Below are 19,657 nucleotides of genomic sequence, written 5' to 3'. Positions count from 1 at the left end.
CCTTGCTACACACCTTTTGAGAGAGACATACACTCATCGTGAATTTGCTAGAATACTGTTTGAGCTTCACTTTTATCTTTTGAGTTAGGCATTTTAGCTCACATGTGCTTCACTTATATCTTTTGAGCTAGATAAGTTTGCTCTATGTGCTTCATTTAGATCTTTTAGAGCACGGCGATGTCATATTTTGGAGAAATAAGAACTCTCAATCTTCACTTATATCTTTTTGATAGTGATCTCTCTGAGTAACTTGGTAGTTGGCTTGTGCTATGAAAGTAGTCCCAAAGGTGATAGGAATACAAAGAAGATATAATAAAACTTCCATCTTCATGTGCATTGATTAGAAAGAGAAGTTTGATTCCTCTCAAATAGTTTTGAGACATGGTTTTGGTAATATTAAGAGTTATGTTAGTAGGGTGTTGTGAATATATAAATACTTGTGTTGAAGTTAGTGATTCCCGTAACATGCACGTATGGTGAACTGCTATGTTAGGAAGTCGGAGCATAATTGATCTATTGATTGTCATCCTTTGTGTTGCGGTCGGGATCGCGCGATGGTTAACACGTACCAACCCTTCCCCTAGGAGTATGCGTTTAGCACTTTGTTTTGATTACTAATAAAAACTTCCGCAATAAGTATGTGAGTTATTCATGACTAATGTGAGTCCATGGTATAGATGCACTTTCACCTTTCACCATTGCTAGCCTCTCTAGTGTCGCGCAACTTTTGCTGGTGCACAAACCCACCATATGCCTTCCTCAAAAGAGCCACCATACCTACCTACTATGGCATTTTCATAGCCATTCCGAGATATATTGCCATGCAACTCCCATCATTCCGTCTCAAGACTTGTGTCGTCACTTACATATTGCCATTGCATGATCGTAAGATAGCTAGCGAGATGTTTTCAATGTCATACGCCAAGCTAGATCGTTGCACATCCCGGTACACTGTCGGAGGCATTTCCTATAGAGTCTCCTTTGCTCTAAGTATTGAGTTATGAGTAAATAAAAGTGTGATGATCATCATTATTAGAGCATTGTCCCATGTGAGGAAATAAAAAAAAGAGTCCAAAGTTGCCCCAAAAAAAGGAGATATGGAAAGAGGCCAAAGAGCCCCAAAAAAAGAGATAAAAAGAGAGAAGGGACAACGCTACTATCTTTTTCCACACTTGTGCTTCATAATAGCACCATGTTCTTCATGATTGAGAGTCTCTCGTTTTGTCACCACCATATGCTAGTGGGAATCTTCATTTTATAAATTGGCTTGTATATTCCAATGATGGGCTTCCTCAAAATTGCCCTAGGTCTTCGTGAGAAAGCAAGTTGGATGCACACCCACTAGTTCTCCTTTTGAGCTTTCACACACGTATTGCTCTAAGTGCATCCTTTGCATGGTAATCCCTACTATTTCACATTGATATCTATTAATGGGCATCTCCATAGCCCTTTGATACGCCGAGTCAATGTGACCATCTCCTCCTTTTTGTCTCACAACCTCCACCACACTCTATTCCACCTATAATGCTATATCCATGGCTCACGCTCATGTATTGCGTGAGAGTTGAAAAAGGTTTGAGAAAGTAAGAGTGCGAAAAAAATTACTTGGCCAATACCGGGGTTGTGCATGATTTAAATTAGTTGTGTGGGTATGATGGAGCATAGCCAGACTATATTATTTTGTAGGGATAACTTTCTTTGGCCTTGTTATTTCGAAAGTTCATGATTACCTTCTAGTTTGCTTGAAGTATTAGTGTTTTCATGTCAATGGCAAACTATTGTTTTGAATCTCACGAATGTGAACATTCATGTCACATGAAAGAAGTTACAAAGGACAAATATGCTAGGTAGCATTCCACATCAAAAATTATGTCTTTATCACTTCCCTACTCGAGGACGAGCAGGAGTTAAGCTTGGGGATGCTTGATACATCTCCAACGTATCTATAATTTTTGTTGGTTCCATGCTATTATCTTGTCAAACTTTGGATGTTTTGCATGCCTTTTATATCTTTTTTGGGACTAACTTATTAACTCAGTGCCAAGTGCCAGTTCCTGTTTTTTCCGTGTTTTTGACCCTTTTCAGAGGAGAATAATAAACGGAGTGCAAACGGAATAAAACTTCCGAAAAGATTTTTTTTGGAACAGAAGATATGCATGGGGCGTGAGAACCAAGGTAGAGACCACAAGCCCCCTAGGCGTAGCCAGGGGCCCCGCGCCTAGCAGGCTTGTGGCCCCCTGTGGCTCGTCTGCCCTACTTCTTCCGCCTATAAATCCCCGAAAAATCCAAAACCACGGGAGAGATCCGCAAAAATACTTTTCCGCCGCCGCAAGCTTCTGTCTCCGCAAGATCCCATCTGGGGCACGTTCTGGTGCCCTGCCGGAGGGGGATTCGGATACGGAGGGCTTCTTCATCAACACCATTGCCTCTCCAATGATGCGTGAGTAGTTCACCATAGACCTTCGTGTCCATAGCTAGTAGCTAGATGGCTTCTTCTCTCTCTTGGATCTTCAATACAAAGTTCTCCATGATCTTCATGGAGATCTGTCCGATGTAATCTTCTTTTGCGGTGTGTTTGTCGAGATCCGATGAATTGTGGATTTATGATCATATTATCTATGAATCTTATTTGAGTTTCTTGTGATCTCTCTTATGCATGATTTCATATCCTCGTAATTCTATTCGTGTTGTGGGTTTTGTGTGGCCAACTAGATCTATGATTCTTGCAATGGGAGAAGTGCTTGGTTTTGGGTTCATACCGTGCGGTGACCTCACCCAGTGACAGAAGGGGTAGCGAGGCACGCATCATGTTGTTGCCATCAAGGGTAAAAATATGGGGTTTTCATCATTGGTTTGAGATTATCCCTCTACATCATGTCATCTTGCTTAAGGCGTTACTCTGTTCGTCATGAACTCAATAGACTAGATGCATGCTGGATAGCGGTTGATGTGTGGAGTAATAGTAGTAGATGCAGAAAGTATCAGTCTACTTGTCTCGGACGTGATGCATATATGTATGATCATTGCCTTAGATATCGTCATGACTTTGCGCGGTTCTATCAATTGCTCGACAGTAATTTGTTCACCCACTGTGATATTTGCTATTATGAGAGAAACCTCTAGTGAACACTATGGCCCCGAGGGTCTACTCCACACCATATTTTCAGCCTTACACTTTTTACTTCGTTGCACTTTCCGCCTTCAGATCTCACTTTGCAAACAATCTTGAAGGGATTGACAACCCCTTTGAAGCGTTGGGTGCAAGCTTGTTTATGTTTGCGCAGGTACTCTGGACTTGACGAGGCCCTCCTTCTGGATTGATAACTTGGTTCTCAAACTGAGGGAAATACTTACTGCTCTTGTGCTGCATCACCCTTTCCTCTTCAAGGGAAAAACGACGCAAACCAGAGAAGTAACAAGAAGAATTCCTAGAGCCAAGGAAGGACTTTTGTTGCCGCAGAAGGCAGCGAGGTACGCATCGTGTTGTTGCCATCAAGGGTAAAAATATGGGGTTTATATCTATTGCATGAATTTATCCCTCTACATCATGTCAACTTGCTTAAGGCGTTACTCTGTTCGTCATGAACTCAATGCACTAGATGCATGCTGGATAACGGTCGATGTGTGGAGTAATAGTAGTAGATGGAGACAGTATCGGTCTACTTGTTTCGGACGTGATGCCTATACGTATGATCATTGCCTTAGATATCGTCATGACTTTGCGCGGTTCTATCAATTGCTCGACAGTAATTCGTTCACCCACTGTAATATTTGCTATTTTCAGAGAAGCCTCTAGTGAACACTATGGCCCCCAGGTCTACTTCACATCATATTTTCAGCCTTACACTTTTACTTCGTTGCACTTTCCACCTTCAGATCTCACTTTGCAATCAATCTTGAAGGGATTGAGAACCCCTTTATAGCGTTGGGTGCAAGCTTGTTTGTGTTTGCGCAAGTACTATGGACACTTGGCTTGATTCTTCTACTGGATTGATACATTGGTTCTCAAAATTGAGGGAAATACTTACTGCTACTGTGCTGCATCACCCTTTCCTCTTCAAGGGAAAAACCAACGCAAGCTCAAGAGGTAGCAACCCGCAGTGCACCTTTATAGTCACCCAGTTACGTTGTGACGTTTGATACACCCAAAGCACTCCTACAGTATCCGGGAGTTGCACAATCTCACGGTCGAAGGAAAAGATACTTGACACTATAAAAGCTTTAGCATACGAACAACATGATCTAGTGCTATGCTTAGGATTGGGTCTTGTCCATCACATCATTCTCCTAATGATGTGATCCCGTTATCAATGACATCCAATGTCCATGATCAGGAAACCATGATCATCTATTGATCAACGAGCTAGCCAACTAGAAGCTTGCTAGGGACACATTGTGATCTATTCACTCACACATGTATTATTGTTTCCTGTTAATACAATTATAGCATGAACAATAGACGATTATCATGAACAAGGAAATATGTCAATAACCATGTTATTATTGCCTCTAGGGCATATTTCCAACAACATCTACATGTGAAGCGGAGTACATAGCTGCTTCGGAACCAACACGGAAGGAGTCTGGATGAAGGAGTTCATCACCGACCTAGGAGTGATTCCAAGTGTGTCGCGCACGATGACTATGTTCTGTGACAACACTGTAGCTATTGCCATTGCAAAGGAGCACATGTTTCACAAGAGGACCAATCACATCAAACGCCGCTACAACTCCATACGTGGATATATCCACGATGGAGATATAGATATTTGTAAGGTACACACGGATCTGAATGTCGCAGACCCGTTGACTAAACCTCTTCCACGAGCAAAACATGATCAACACCATAACTCTATGGCTGTTCGATTCATCACAATGTAACTAGATTATTGACTCTAGTGCAAGTGAGAGACTGTTGGAAATATTCCTAGAGGCAATAACAAAGTTATTATTATTATATTTCCAGTTAATGATAATTTTCTATTATTCATGCTATAATTATATTAACCGAAAACTGTAATACAAGTGTGAATATATAGATCACAATGTGTCCCTAGTGAGCCTCTAGTTGGCTAGCTCGTTGATCAATAGATGATCATGGTTTCCTGGTCATGGACATTGGATGTCATTGATAACAGGATCACATCATTGGGGAATGATGTGATGGACAAGACCCGATCCTAAGCATAGCACTAGATCGTATTGTTCGTTTGCTAAAGTTTTTCTAATGTCAAGAATCATTTCCTTAGACCGTGAGATTGTGCAACTCCCGGATACCGTAGGAGTGCTTTCGGTGTACCAAACATCACAACATAACTGGGTGATTATAAAGGTGCACTACACGTATCTCCAAAAGTGTATGCTGGGTTGTACGAATCAAGACCAGGATTTGTCACTCCGTGTGACGGAGAGGTATCTCTGGGCCCACTCGGTAATCCATCATCATATTGAGATTAGTGTGACTAAGGAGTTAGCCACGGGATGATGTGTTATGGAACGAGTAAAGAGACTTGTCGGTAAAGAGATTGAACATGGTATGGGGATACTGTAAGTGCATCTAGTGCCCCTTAGTGATTTTGGTGGTTTGAAGACTTATAGGTTAAGTATCTAATGTGTTTATAAGTGTACACATGATCTATAAGTCATTGAGGAGTTTGAGATATTTGAAGAATATCGACCCCTAAAAATATATATCTTCGGTTGAAGAAATTGGCCTGAAGCTGAAGAAATGAATCGCGAGGAATCTGCGATGAAATTGATATTCCTCATGAAGATACTGAAATTGAGGAATCCGGTGTGTCCTGAAGAAAATCACTCTGAAGAATTTGGAGCATGAAGATTTACTCTTTCTGTTTTATTTTCTTCGCATTTGAGTAATAGGAACACCGTACTGTTAAAGGGGGTCGAAGTTACACTTTGGAATGAATTTCCTCATGATGCTCAACCCAAGCCTAATCCTATCAAAAGCCTCAAGTGAGGAATACGAGTGACATGAGGACTCTCACAGTTGAGGGTTCCGACCATTTCGATAGCCATGCCAAGTCATTGGTCTTATCCACTCCAACGGTCATATTATTTAACGGCATTAGTGTCAAATCATGTCGGGATGCTCCCAGGCTATAAATAGCCACCCCCCACAACCACTAGCTGGTTGGCTGCTCCGTTAGAAACTAACACTTGTCATAAGAGCAACCCAATTCCTCAGAGTCTTCGAGAGTAATTCATCAGTGAGGAAATACACCATACACCGAAACCACAAACCAAACCTAGTGATTGAGCATCACTCAAGAAGTTGTTCCTGTGTGGGACTGAAGCCTTTTACCTTTGAGGACTGTGCATCCTCCAGACGGTTAGGCGTCATGGTCTAGAGCTTTCCAGCAGTCAATTGTGGATCGTCGGGTGACCAAGTTTGTGAGGGTTTGGAAGTCTGCCCTGAAGACTTACCACGAGTGTTGGGCGAGGACTGTGTGTTCTTAGCCCAAGGAGAACACAATAGGGACTGTGTGTCCTTTGGTTTCAATACCAAGCTGCTCCAAACCAGATGTACAACTGTCACAACAGTTGGAACTGGGTCATCAACGACTGTCTTCACTGAGAAACGGGTTCTAATTCCTCAACTCATAACTTTCCTCGTATTATGTGTCGATGACTTTCACTGCTATTGTTTGAAGAATTTGCTGAAGACTTTCTCTGAATTTCCTCAACCCCAAATTCTTCACGTCAGTCAATCCTCATCTGTATTCTGCGTGCCTGCTCACAATGCAATCTGTTTTCACATTCTTCACTCTGAAAAACTGCTGTTGTGAAACTTTGCACTTCTGATCCTTTACTGTTTCCACTGTAAGTTAGTCATCAGTGAGGAATTTCCTCAAAAGGAATTTCCTCAGTGATGAAATTCTAAAAATCTCCTATTCACCCCCCTCTAGTCGATATAACGCACTTTCAATTGGTATGAGAGCAAGGTACTCCCTTGTTCTATGTGATTTTGGTTTAACCACCTGGAGTTTTAGTTATGTCGACTGCAGGCATGTTTAAGGTGACTGCAGCATGTCCTACCTTCGAAGGAAAGAACTTTCCCTTTTGGAAGAACAAAATGCAAATGCATCTACAAGCTATTGATAATGATCTGTGGTATATTGTGGAACATGGCGTCCCCATCATCTCTGCTAGTGTCTCTGCTGCCGATGTGAAGAAATTCAAGCAACTCGATTCTCAAGCGAAGAATATCATCTGTGGCCATCTGAGCCCAGGCCAGTTTGGAAGAGTAAGTGCTTTGGGCTCTGCAACACTGATCTGGGAGAGACTATGCAAGGTAAATGAAGGAGTATCAACCCAGCGTGACTCTCGTGTTGATATTCCTCGCAATCTCTTCAATCGGTTCAAGAGACATGACAATGAAAGCTGCCAAGACACCTTTGATTGCCTCACTGACATATCAAATGAACTGCAAGCACTGGGAGCTCGAGACATCACTGATCAAGAAGTTGTGAAGAAACTGCTGAGATCTTTGGATTCTTCATTTGATACTTTAGTTCTGATGATTCAAGAAAGACCAGACTACAAGATGCTTGATCCAGCTAATATACTCGAAAGGCTAAATACTCATGAATTCCAGCTAGAAGAAAAGAAAGATATATATGGACCAAGCTATTCCAGACCACGTGCACTGAAGGCTAGAGCAATTTCCTCATCTGAAGAAGAGGACACAGATGACAGCATTGGTGACCCTGAAGAATTTGGACAGGAGCTTGCAATGCTCGTGAGGAAATTCCAAAGATTTACACGACGTGGCCAGTTTGGTAAATCTTCAAGAGACATGAGGAAATCAGAATCTTCATCTGAGGACTACAAGAAATGAACCTGCCACAAGTGCAAGAAATCAGGTCATTACATTGCTGATTGTCCCTTTTGGGGAAAGGAATCAAAGAAGAAGAAATACAAGGATGACAGTTCTGATGACTTGGAGAAAAAGAAGAAATCTTCAAAATCCTCATCTTCAAAGCCCTCATCGCACAAGAAGACTAGTTTCAGAAAGGCTCGGTCACTCATTGGCAAGGAAATGGACTCAGAGGCAGAATCAGAGGAAGGTGATGAAGAAGAGGGTTCTGATGAAGACTCGGAATCCGGACAGGCTAGTCTTGCACTGGCAACCACTTTCGTCAGCAAGTCAATCTTCAATCTTGAAGAAAATGATTGCACCATCCACACTGATGACTATGTTGATGACTTCGCTCCAACCTATTGCTTCATGGAAAAAGGTTCAAAGGTACCAAAGAATGCCTCCTCCTCTGATTCAAGTGACTATGAACCTGATGATTATAAGAAACCCAGTTACAGTAAACTTGCTATCATTGCCACTAAACAACAAACTGCCCTGGAAAAGCTTCAGAAACTGCTAGATAAAAGTGATGATCTGCTGAATGATGAAATGAACCTTAATCAAATCCTCACTGAAGATGTGAAAAGTCTTCAGTCTAGATTTGATAATCTTCAGGATCGTTATCATACACTCCTCACTGATCATGAGAAGCTTTCCTATGAATTTCTTCAAAGGAAGCTTGATCTTGAGAAGCTGAGGATGTCTCATGATGATCTTCGTATGGAAAATGATTCATTACTAGCTTAACAGATCAGCGCTGGTCAAGTTGATTTCATTCCTCCATGTCTTAAATGCATAGAACGCGAAACTGCTAATTCCTCACCAGAATCATCAAATGCTACTATTGCTACAAATTCTTCAACTGCACCTGTTGTGTCTATTTCCTCACTTGAGGAAAACACAAATGTTACTGATGAAAATGCAGGGTTGAAAGAATTGTACATGACAGGCATATACAAAAGCCTCAAAGAACATCAAACCCTTTGTGATGTGCTCAAAAAGCAGATCTTGAACAGGAACCCGAGGAAAGAAGGAATTGCCTTTGAGAGGAAATTAAATGCCGATGGATCTTATTGGAAACCTGAGCAGTATCCCAAAACCTCATGGGTTGCTGCTACTGGGTCTCCTTTTGATCCATCTAATCTAACTGGCTTTTCATGTGAATTATCCTATTCCTCAGATGAGTCATTTGACTCCAACTATAAACTGTTCAAAAATCTATCTGGTGAAGTATTTGCTCGATATGTTGGAACTAACTGCAGGAATGGCCCTCCCTTGAGGAAAATCTGGGTTCCCAAAAGTTGTCTTGAAAATCTTCAGGTGAATGTCATCATGACACCACCACTGAAGAATCTGAACCCCAGATCAAATTCCTCAGGAGGACCAAACTCTTCAAGAGGATCAAAGTCCTCAACTGGTCAAAAATATGCTCGTACCCGTGCTAATGCTTCTAACATGCAGGGAAACTACAAGGAATATGAATATGAGCGTTACTCCTCAAATCATTATGTTCATAAATCCTCAAACCAGTTCTCTGCATATTCATATGAGTACTTTAACCCCCTACTGTTAAGAGAAGTGCATTGGCTTCAATGCCACCTTTCTCATATGGTGCTCGCAGGATGATGAATGCTTTGCCACCCCTTCAGATGTGGGTGGTGAAGAAATCGAACTAATCACTTCTACATGTCAGGTCTCCGGATGAAAATCATCATCTCAGGAATTTGCTGGAGACCTGAGGAAATGCTTGATAGGACGCAAGCTAATGATTGATGAAATAGAAATATTTACACGTCCTTATACTTCTGTTGTGATGAAATTCTTATCTGATGAAATTAATATCATATTCTTCAAATCTGAAGCATATGAGATGGTAAGCTGTACTAATTCATCTGCGGGATGACAAACCCAAGAACACTGAGTGGGTTCTTGATAGTGGCTGCACACATCACATGACTAGTGATAAAAGCTTACTAATGAATATTCCATTAACTCCATCACCTCTGAAGCAAATCACATATGCTCACAAAGGTAAAAGTAAGGTATTGGGACTTGGCAAAGTGGCTATTTCCAAGGATAGGCATATGGACAAAGTGATGCTTGTTGAATCCCTTGGTTTTAACCTCATGTCTGTCTCAATGCTTTGTGATCTTGATACGATTGTTATCTTTGGTAGATATAGATGTGTAGTCATCATGGAATCTGACAGATCCAAAGTCTTCGAAGGTGTAAGAAGAGGGGATTTGTACATTCTTGATTTCTCTACAGGTCCTCAACCAGCCACTTGCTTACTAGCAAAAACCTCAGAAGGATGGTTGTGGCACCGAAGACTAGGTCATGCAGGCATGAGGAATTTGCACACGCTCGCAAAGAAGAAGCATGTCATCGGCATCGAATCAGTAAAATTACTCAAGAATCATCTCTGCGGTGCTTGTGAATCTGGGAAAATGACCAGATCCAAGCATCCCTCGAAGACTATCATGACCACTACACGTCCATTCGAATTGCCTCATATGGATTTATTTGGACCTACTCACTATGCCACACTAACCAATGCAGCATCTTTATATGGCTTCGTCATAGTTGATGATTATTCTAGATATACTTGGGTGCATATCATAGTGTATAAAACTGAAGTGCAGGAAATCTTCAAACGATTTTCTTCAAGGGCCTCGACGAACTTTGGCATCAAGATCAAACATATCAGGAGTGATAATGGAACCGAGTTCAAAAACGCCGGTCTTGATGATTATCTTGATGAACTTGGTATTACTCACGAATTATCTGCTCCTTATACTCCTCAGCAGAATGGTGTCGTTGAAAGGAAGAACATGACTCTGGTTGAAATGGCAAGAACTATGCTTGAAGAATATCAGACTCCTCGTCGCTTTTGGCCTGAAGCAATCAACACTGCATGCCATATCATCAACATGGTATATCTTCACAAATTCCTCAAGAAAACCTCATATGAACTCCTCACTGACAAGAAACCCAATGTAAGTTATTTCAAAGTCTTCGGTGCAAAATGCTGGATTAGAGATCCTCACCATAGCTCAAAATTTGCACCTAAGGCACATGAAGGTTTTATGCTCGGTTATGGAAAGGACTCGCACACTTACAGAGTCTTCAACAACTATCACAACAAAGTTGTTCAGACTGTAGATGTGCGGTTCGATGAAACTAATGGCTCGCAAAGAGAGCAATTGCCTTCTGATCCAGATAAGCTGTCTCCTCAGGAAGCAATAAAGCTCAAACCTACTGAAGACATTGTCCCCACTGAGGAAATTGGTGAAGAAACGATCCCCATCACTGATGAAAATCAAGAAGGTGCTCCTGAGGAAATTGCACCAGAACCACTTCCTCAGCCAAGACGAAATCCTCAACCAGCTCATCCGAGGATTGCAAATGAAGTAGAACTTGACAAAATCCTCAATGACATCAACGCGCCAGGTCCTCTCACTTGCTCAAAAGCTTCACACTTAGTTAACTTTTGTGGGTATTTTTCCTTTGTATCCATCACAGAACCCTCAAAAGTTGCTGAGGCTTTTCTGGAACCGGAGTGGATCCAAGCCATGCAAGACGAACTTCTTCAATTCAAGCTGAATGACGTATGGGAGCTCGTCAAACGACCAGATCCTCGCAAGCACAACATCATCGGCACCAAGTGGATTTTCCAAAACAAGCAAGATGAGGACGGTCAAGTGGTGAGGAACAAGGCACGACTTGTAGCCCAAGGCTACACCCAGGTTGAAGGAATAGATTTCGATGAAACTTTTGCACCTGTTGCTAGACTTGAAGCTATTCGAATACTACTTGCTTATGCTAATCATCATAACATCATATTATATTAAATGGATGTGAAAAGTGCATTCCTCAATGGTAAGCTTGAGGAAGAAGTATATGTTGCTCAGCCCCCAGGTTTTGAGGATCCAAAGAATCCAAACAAAGTCTTCAGACTCAAAAAGGCTCTTTATGGTCTCAAGCAAGCCCCTCGGGCATGGTATGATACATTGGAGGAATTCCTCATGAAGAAAGGCTTCAAACCTGGTTCACTCGATCCAACTCTTTTCACTAAATCCTATGATAATGAGCTATTTGTGTGTCAAATATATGTCGATGACATCATATTTGGCTATACTGACAAACGATACAGTGATGAATTTGCTTACATGATGAGTGAAGAATATCAGATGTCCATGATGGGGGAGCTGAAATTCTTCTTAGGTCTTCAAATTCGTCAACAAAGCAATGGAATCTTCATATCACAGGAGAAATACCTCAAGGATGTTCTGAGGAAATTCGACATGCGTGAATGCAAAGGTGCCAAGACTCCAATGCCTACCAACGGCCACCTTGGCACTGATGAAAATGGTAAAGATTTCGATCAGCAAGTATATCGTTCTATGATTGGCTCTTTATTGTATCTATGTGCATCTAGGCCAGATATAATGCTTAGTGTTTCCATGTGTGCATGTTTTCAAGCAAAACCGAAGGAATCACTCCATAAGGCTGTGAAGCATATTCTTCGATACTTAGCTCACACACCAACACTAGGATTATGGTATCCCAAGGGCTCAAATCTTCATCTGGTAGGGTATTCTGATTCTGACTATGCTGGTGATCGTGTGGGTCGCAAGTCAACTTCTGGCACATGCCATTTCCTCGGAAGATCACTAGTTTGCTGGTCCTCAAAGAAGCAGAACTGTGTATCACTCTCCACTGCTGAAGCTGAGTACATTGTTGCTGGTTCATGTTGTGCCCAATTACTATGGATGAAGCAAACCCTCAAGGACTACGGCATCAACATGAAGAATGTGCCTCTCTACTGTGACAATGAGAGTGCAATCAAGATTGCATACAACCCAGTACATCACTCGAAGACCAAGCACATCAAGATTCGTCATCATTTTCTTCGGGGCCATGTCCTCAAGGGCAATATCCTCATCGACCATGTGAAGACTGATGATCAACTGGCAGATATCTTCACTAAGCCCTTGGATGAGAAAAGGTTTTGCAAGTTGCGGTGTGAGCTAAATATCTTAGAATCTTCAAATGTTTTGTAAAAACATGCACACATCCTAACACTTATGCAAAATTGATGACTTAGATGTGCAACACATGATGAATCGATTTTCTTCAACTGATGAAGAATGTCACTCTGAATGTGAAGAAATCAAAGAAGAAATTGATTCTCAGGGCCCTACGACAATTGTACGCGGCGTCTGTAATCAACATTCTTATATGGTGGGTCACGCCACCGCCCAATGTGAAATTTCTCAAGTTGATTTTCTTCAAATGTTCCATTTTCTCAAAATGTGTTTTTCTTCAAAACAACCGTTCTTCATTGTGACGATTTATCACAAAATCTTCAAACGCACTTGATGACTTTCATTTGACTAGATAGACTGTGATTTCAAGTCCTCAACAACATTCACTTATAGCTATTTCTTCAAGTTGATATTTCTGCTAAGTGAATGTGATCGGACCCTACTTTCCCTCTATGCTATACTCATCCAGTATATTCAATTCTTCATATGCGTTCTACTTGAAACTTTGTTCAAAATCCTCACTGCGTCCTTGTCAGCTGATGATTTTGTAACGCAAATCCTCAAATCTTCAAAAAAAAATTCTTTAATGCACAGTAACTGAACCACACTTCCCACGATCGGATAACCACGATCTCCACTATCTCCACCGCCTCGTTCGGGAACTACACGTGTCCTGCGGAGACGTAGAGGCAGGGGTTGTTTGGTCCGAAATCTTCGCGCCAACAGTAACTGTCTGGCTATAAATATGTCCCTATCCCCTCGGCAAACTCTTCTTCGCTCCATCGCTCTCCTGCTACAGCAAACACCACCGAACCCTAGCGCCATCGCTGGTAGTCTCGTCTGCGGTGAGGAAGAGCTTCACTACCTCGACTTCTCCGTCGGCGGAACCACGCCGGAGCCGGACCATCTTCGTCCGCCGCCGCCGTAGACGTCCTCTGTCGCCGGGTTAGGGTGCATTGGACACGCGACCGAAGAGCCTCTCTACACAACTTCTCTGTGTTCTTCGTGTGCTCCTTCAAGGGTAAATAGAATCCCATTTTTACCGCAAGTTAGATCTACAATTTTACATCTTCTATGTGAAATCTGTTTTTCCTCAAGAATCGATAAGCACTTGATTCCTCAAACACTGCCTATCACCACATCATTGATGAACTATACTAAGCATCTAAGATTTCCACGAGATTCCTCAATTGTGCGAATTTTTGGATCTGTACAACTCTGGAACCCAAGAACAATATGCTTAGGCAAATTCCTCAACCACTGGTTAAATTCCTCAACTGTCAAACTTTTTCATTTTCTTCAAATATGAGAACGCATATGACCTCTCCAAATTCCTCGCAACTGTACTCTGTTCACAGGTACACACATGTCAGCTGATGAATCTCTCGGTTCTCATCACATTAACTTATTTGTAGCGTTTCTGGAAGAAAATCTTCAAGTCTCATCAGAATCCTCAAGAGTTCAATCTCATCAGCAAAATCCTCAGCTGAAGAAAATGGAGGATGACAGAAAACAGAAGGGATGAAAGAAGTTTGAGCAAAACACAGTTGTGGATATCCCTGAGGATATTTACTTGGACTATTGCACACCTGATGAAAATGAGACAATGACCAAGAGAAAGATACGGCTGTAGAAGATAGAACGCCGATGGGCGAAGAAATGGAAAGAATACAGGTTTGTGACTGCCAAGTATGCGAAGAAATTCGCTCTGAAGCCCCCTGGCAAACGGGCCCCACTTGAGGCTCATCAAGTAGCACATCCCTCAAGCCTCAAGACCATTGATGACTATCCAGATGAGAAGGATAAGCATCTGGCTAAGCTCAAGAAGCAGGCAGAAGCTCCACTGAGGAAATTCAATGAATCTTCAGCTGGTGCCTCAGCTACAGCTACTTCCTCTGCCGCTGAGACCTCTGGTTCAGCAATTCCTCAACCGGAGTCTGCGCCGTCAAAGCAAAGGGCTCCAAAGCCTCAAGAGAAGTCTGCTCAGGCATCAGTTACAAAACCCTCAGCACCAAAATCATCAGCGCCAAAACCCTCAGCGCCAATCTCCTCAGCTCCAAAATCCTCAGCACCACCACCAAAGCCTCAAGAGACACCTGTATAGAAGCAAGTCATGAAGCCTATGACCGCCAGCTCCAGTTCCTCACTCCCAGCTGCAACCAGCTCGGAGACAAAGTCTTCACCACCTCCTGTGAAGACTCAGGTGTCAGCTGAACGAGCAACTCTGTCGAGCCCCAGCAAAATCATCACCGTCCCGTCTGCTTCAGAAGACAGTGATGAATATGATGATCAAACCCTGCAAGCCATCATCAGAAACAAGCAGGAAAGAGTAGCTCAAGCATCAGGCAGTGCCATTCCTCTGGCCATGGACCCCAAGGTTCTCCTTGAGTACATCAACATCTGGTGTGAGGACCCAAACACTCCTCTTGATGATTTGAAACTTCCCCCTGGCATTAGCCACATGGTGGCCACTTTCATAAATGAAGCCAAGTGGAAAGAACAGCAGGCCAAGCAGGCCAAGGTAGCAAAGCTTAAAAAGGAGAAATTCCTCAAGCAGAATCTCCTCAGCTTGACGCCTGATGCACTGGTATCAACAAAGGCAGAGCTGAAGAATTTGACTGACAAGTACTCCAAGCTGTCATATCGTAAAAGCCTCAAGAGCAATTTCATCAAGCTGGCCACTAAAGCTGTTGATGACTACAACAAGAAGGTTGCACCCCCAGCACCAACTTCTCAGCCCTTGATTGAGGAGCGAGCAGACGAATCTCCTCATGATGAGTAAACTCCTCAGGCTGAGAAATCCACCAAGAAAGCCGTGCAGATGTACCGGCTATTGAAGAAATCATCACGGAAGCTCCAGCTGATGAATCTGTTGCAGCTGATGAGACTGCCCCTGACCCAGCTGCTTCATCAAAGCAAGCTGATGACTCTGTTCCAGCTGGTTCCTCAATACCAGCTGAAGAATCTGTCATGAGAACCCCTTCACCAAAACCAGGGCTGCTGAGAAGGAAGCCAAAAAGAGAAAGGCCTCCTCAGCAGAAGAAGAAACAGAGGCCAAGCGCCTCAAAGCACTTGAAGAAACTGCTCCTCTGGACCCTGTGCCCCTAAATATCGCTCCTTCTTATGAAATGGTCATCCTTGATGATCAAGCAAAAGGGGCAGATGAGGAAATGAAGGATGTTGCCGCTGAGGAACACACCGACGAAGAAATTCATATTGACGATAGTCCTCAGCCCTTCATTCCTCAGAAAGACACTGCTCAAGAATCAACTGCACCAGTTGAAGAAACTACCTCTACCACCAAACCAGCTGAGGAAGAACAACCTGAAAATCCTCAAGCTGATGAAACTCAAGGCTCTGAGCAAAATCTTCACAATGAGGAACAGGCTGACCCAACTCCTCCAACTGAGCAAGATGAAACTATTCCTCAGCCTGATGCACAGCCAGAGCAAGCCCCTCAGCCTGACGCCCAGCCAGAACCATCTCCTCAGCATGAAGTACCAGCTGCTGAAATTCCTCACCCTGAGGAAAATGCTGAAGAAAATGCACCTGACCAAGACAATGCATTCGTCGTGCTCAACCCCGAGACTGCAATTGTTGTCTCCCCTCCTGTTCCTCAGCAAAACCTTCAGCCAGTTCAGCGTCAGCCATTCTCCAAGCGTCCTAAGTTTCAAAAGGAGAATTTCTTTGAAGAACGCATGTACTTCATTGGAGAGAACCCCTATGACAAGCCTCAAATGAGGCATCTGAAGTTTTGGACTAGGACACAGATGAATTACTATGCCTCTGTGCTATGTGGACGAAACAAGATATTCCAGCACAGGCATATTCCTCACGTTGAACTTGAAGCTATACCGTGCCTAGAGCCAGTCCTCAATGTACTCCATGATGCTGGTTTACTACCAATGTGCTCCGACATCTCTGACTGGAACAGCGAGCTAATTACTTCAGTTCTATGCCACTCTTCACATATCTGGCAACCCTGAAGACGTTAACACTTGGATGTTTGATTGGATGACACAAAACACTCACTACAAGGCTCCTGCTATTGAACTCCTCCGTGAACTGCCTGTACCAATTCCCTCAGATGAGGCTGTGAAGCTTTATGGTGAGCGTGAGCTGCCCAATGGGATGATGGAAGTCCTCATGAAGCCTTTGGCTGAAGGAAAACCACCGAGAACAACCTTCCTTGTTGTGACAGCCCGATGCCGACGTTCCAGAAGATTCCCTTTCCTTTCCATTTTCGTCGTGTGTCTATTTTATTCTGTCGCATCATCATCGCATCATGCGCATCATCAGCATTGCATCGGCATCTCCGTCGCCGTCAGTTTTCAAAACTTGCATCCATTATTAGTTGCCGCTTCTCTTCGCGTTCGTCGTTGTTTGTTTCGAGTCCGACCGCACACGCACGCGCCCGCGGCACCGTCGTAACCCTGTTTTTAAAGTGTGCGTAAAACTTTCTCCGATTGAGTCGAAGCTTGACGTGCGGTCTTAATTAGTTATCGCTAGACCGCCTGTCGAATTTCGTCGCGATCGGAGACCGTCTGGTACCCGAACGGTCGACAGTAGCGGCACCGTATTCGGTCTACCGTCGGACGTCTGTCGGTGTTTTAAAATTCATGCCGCGCCGCCCGTTTTCCCTCTCGTCTCCGGGTGCCCCCTCTACACGGCCGCGTACCCATTCCCGCGTTTGGAATCGTCCGAATCCGACCCCGCGGTTGGATCCGGAACGAAATTCCGGCTAACCTAGCCCCCCGTTTGTCTATATAAAGACGCCCAAGCATTTATTTCAGCCCCCCCCCCCCCTCTCTCTCGGCCTCGAAAACCATGCATACCCTAACCCTATCCACTCTCACTCTCCTCCCTCCCTCCTCTGCGCAGCCGCCGGGCCCGCCGAGCCCAGATCGGGCCCGGGCAGGCCCATCTGCCGGCGCCAGCGCCCCGCGTCTGACCAAGGAGCCCTCTGCCCCGAGCCCCTCATCTCCGTGCCTCAAGCGCCCCTCGCCGGAGGTCGCTGCTGCCTCTCGCCGAAGATCGCCGTGCCCAGCTGCCGGTGCTCGCCGCCCCAACCTCCAGCGTCGTTCCTCCCTGCTGGAGCCCCAACCGTGCTGCATCCATCAGCCCCGACATGCTGCTCCTCCCGAGACCACCGTTGCCCCTCGGCCTCCTGCAACCGCCGACCGCCGCCCTTGCCCAGATCTGGTGGCGGAGGACCGGATCCGGCCATCCCTCACGTCGGCAGCCACCAGGGCCCGACGAAGCCGCCGCCACCATTCCCGCGGCCTCCCTGCCGAGCTCCCGTCGGGAGGAGGACGACGGACGAGGTCGGGGGCAGCATTCCCCCGCCTGGGCCTCCTCTACCCCGACCGGCCCAGCTCGCCCCTCCGAGTCTCGGCCCAGGCCACAGCGCCCAGCTCCCCAGGCCGGCCCAATCCCCGAGCTCGGCCTCCCCGCAGCCGGCCCGCACCAGCGTCCCTCCGCCTCGCCTCTCCTCGGCCCATGCTGCAAGGCCCAACTCCCGCGAGCAAGGTGAGCCCCGCAAGCCCTATCCCTCGCCCCAGGCGTGTAATGCTATGTTGCGCCCACCAGATTCGGCCTGTTAGAGTTTAATAGCTTTCTTTTTCGATTAGTGGCATTTCAGGAAAAAAACGTATATTGTTTCACTGTAACTTTTAATCCGTAAGTCGGATCGCGATGATTTTTATATGCTTTTCGTGTAGATTTGCGCGTAGAATCCGTTTATAGAACTTGCACATTTATTTGACGTAGTTTAACGTGTCAAATGCACTGTTTACCGTGCTGTCTCAATAGGAAGTGCCCGCATTTATTTTCCGCGCGTGTTTGAATTGCTCGAATGCCATGATAGAAATGCCTATGTTTTAGGGGATATTTTTTCATGTATTTTAGAGCAGTCACTCGTATTTTTGCGTGTAGGATTTGCCTCTAGTTTATTTTCCCGTATATAGGTTATTCTCCCGCATTATTTCGTGGCATTATTTTGTGTTGCAAACCCCACATATTTTATATGTTTCCGGGGTAGAAAAATCCCATGGATTTTTCTGTGCAATTAGTTTTAGCTTTTGAGGAAGTTAGTTCGTGAGATATTTTGCTTTGTTGCCCTTTTGATTAATTCGTAGGATTTATTCCGAGCCCCGTTCGAATTAGTTGTCAACTAGAGAGTTGATCTTGGATGTTTTGTTTAGTCCCTGGTATTTTTAGTTGCAGTAGAAATGCATGTTTAGTTGTTGTTTGCTTCCTCTCAAGTTTCTAGAAATAGTGCTGTTTTAGAGGAGCTGAAATATTTCTAAGTCTGTAATCTGTTATTATTTTGTTGCTGTCTTGTCTTGCTTGCATCTTGTGATCTGTAGCTCTTTTGAGGTTGGTCCAATGGAGTTAGTTATACCCCTTATGTTTCTCTGGCATGCTGTAAATTTTCGTGCCATTTGGAGTCCTGTAGCTATGGATTTTGCTGCTGTCAATATGCCTTCAGGCTGAAAACTGCACTTTCATGAGGTGTAATTTTCACTAAGTCTGAAATAGTGTGTGAGATGCCATTTTGTGTCTTCTTTTCCTAGTGCTCCTTGCTGCCATGCTAGTTGTTGTTAGATGTTTGTAGTAGTGCTTCTTGCCCTCTTCCATGCCATGCCTTGCTTGAGCTTATCGGAGTTGTGTATCCGAAGTTGTGAGGCGTAGAAAATGCTATGTGGCTGATTTTGGCAGATTGTAGTGA

Source organism: Hordeum vulgare, chromosome 2H (genome assembly GCF_904849725.1).
Source record: "Hordeum vulgare subsp. vulgare chromosome 2H, MorexV3_pseudomolecules_assembly, whole genome shotgun sequence".
Classification (NCBI taxonomy): Eukaryota; Viridiplantae; Streptophyta; class Magnoliopsida; order Poales; family Poaceae; genus Hordeum; species Hordeum vulgare.
This window is presented reverse-complemented; position numbering follows the sequence as displayed.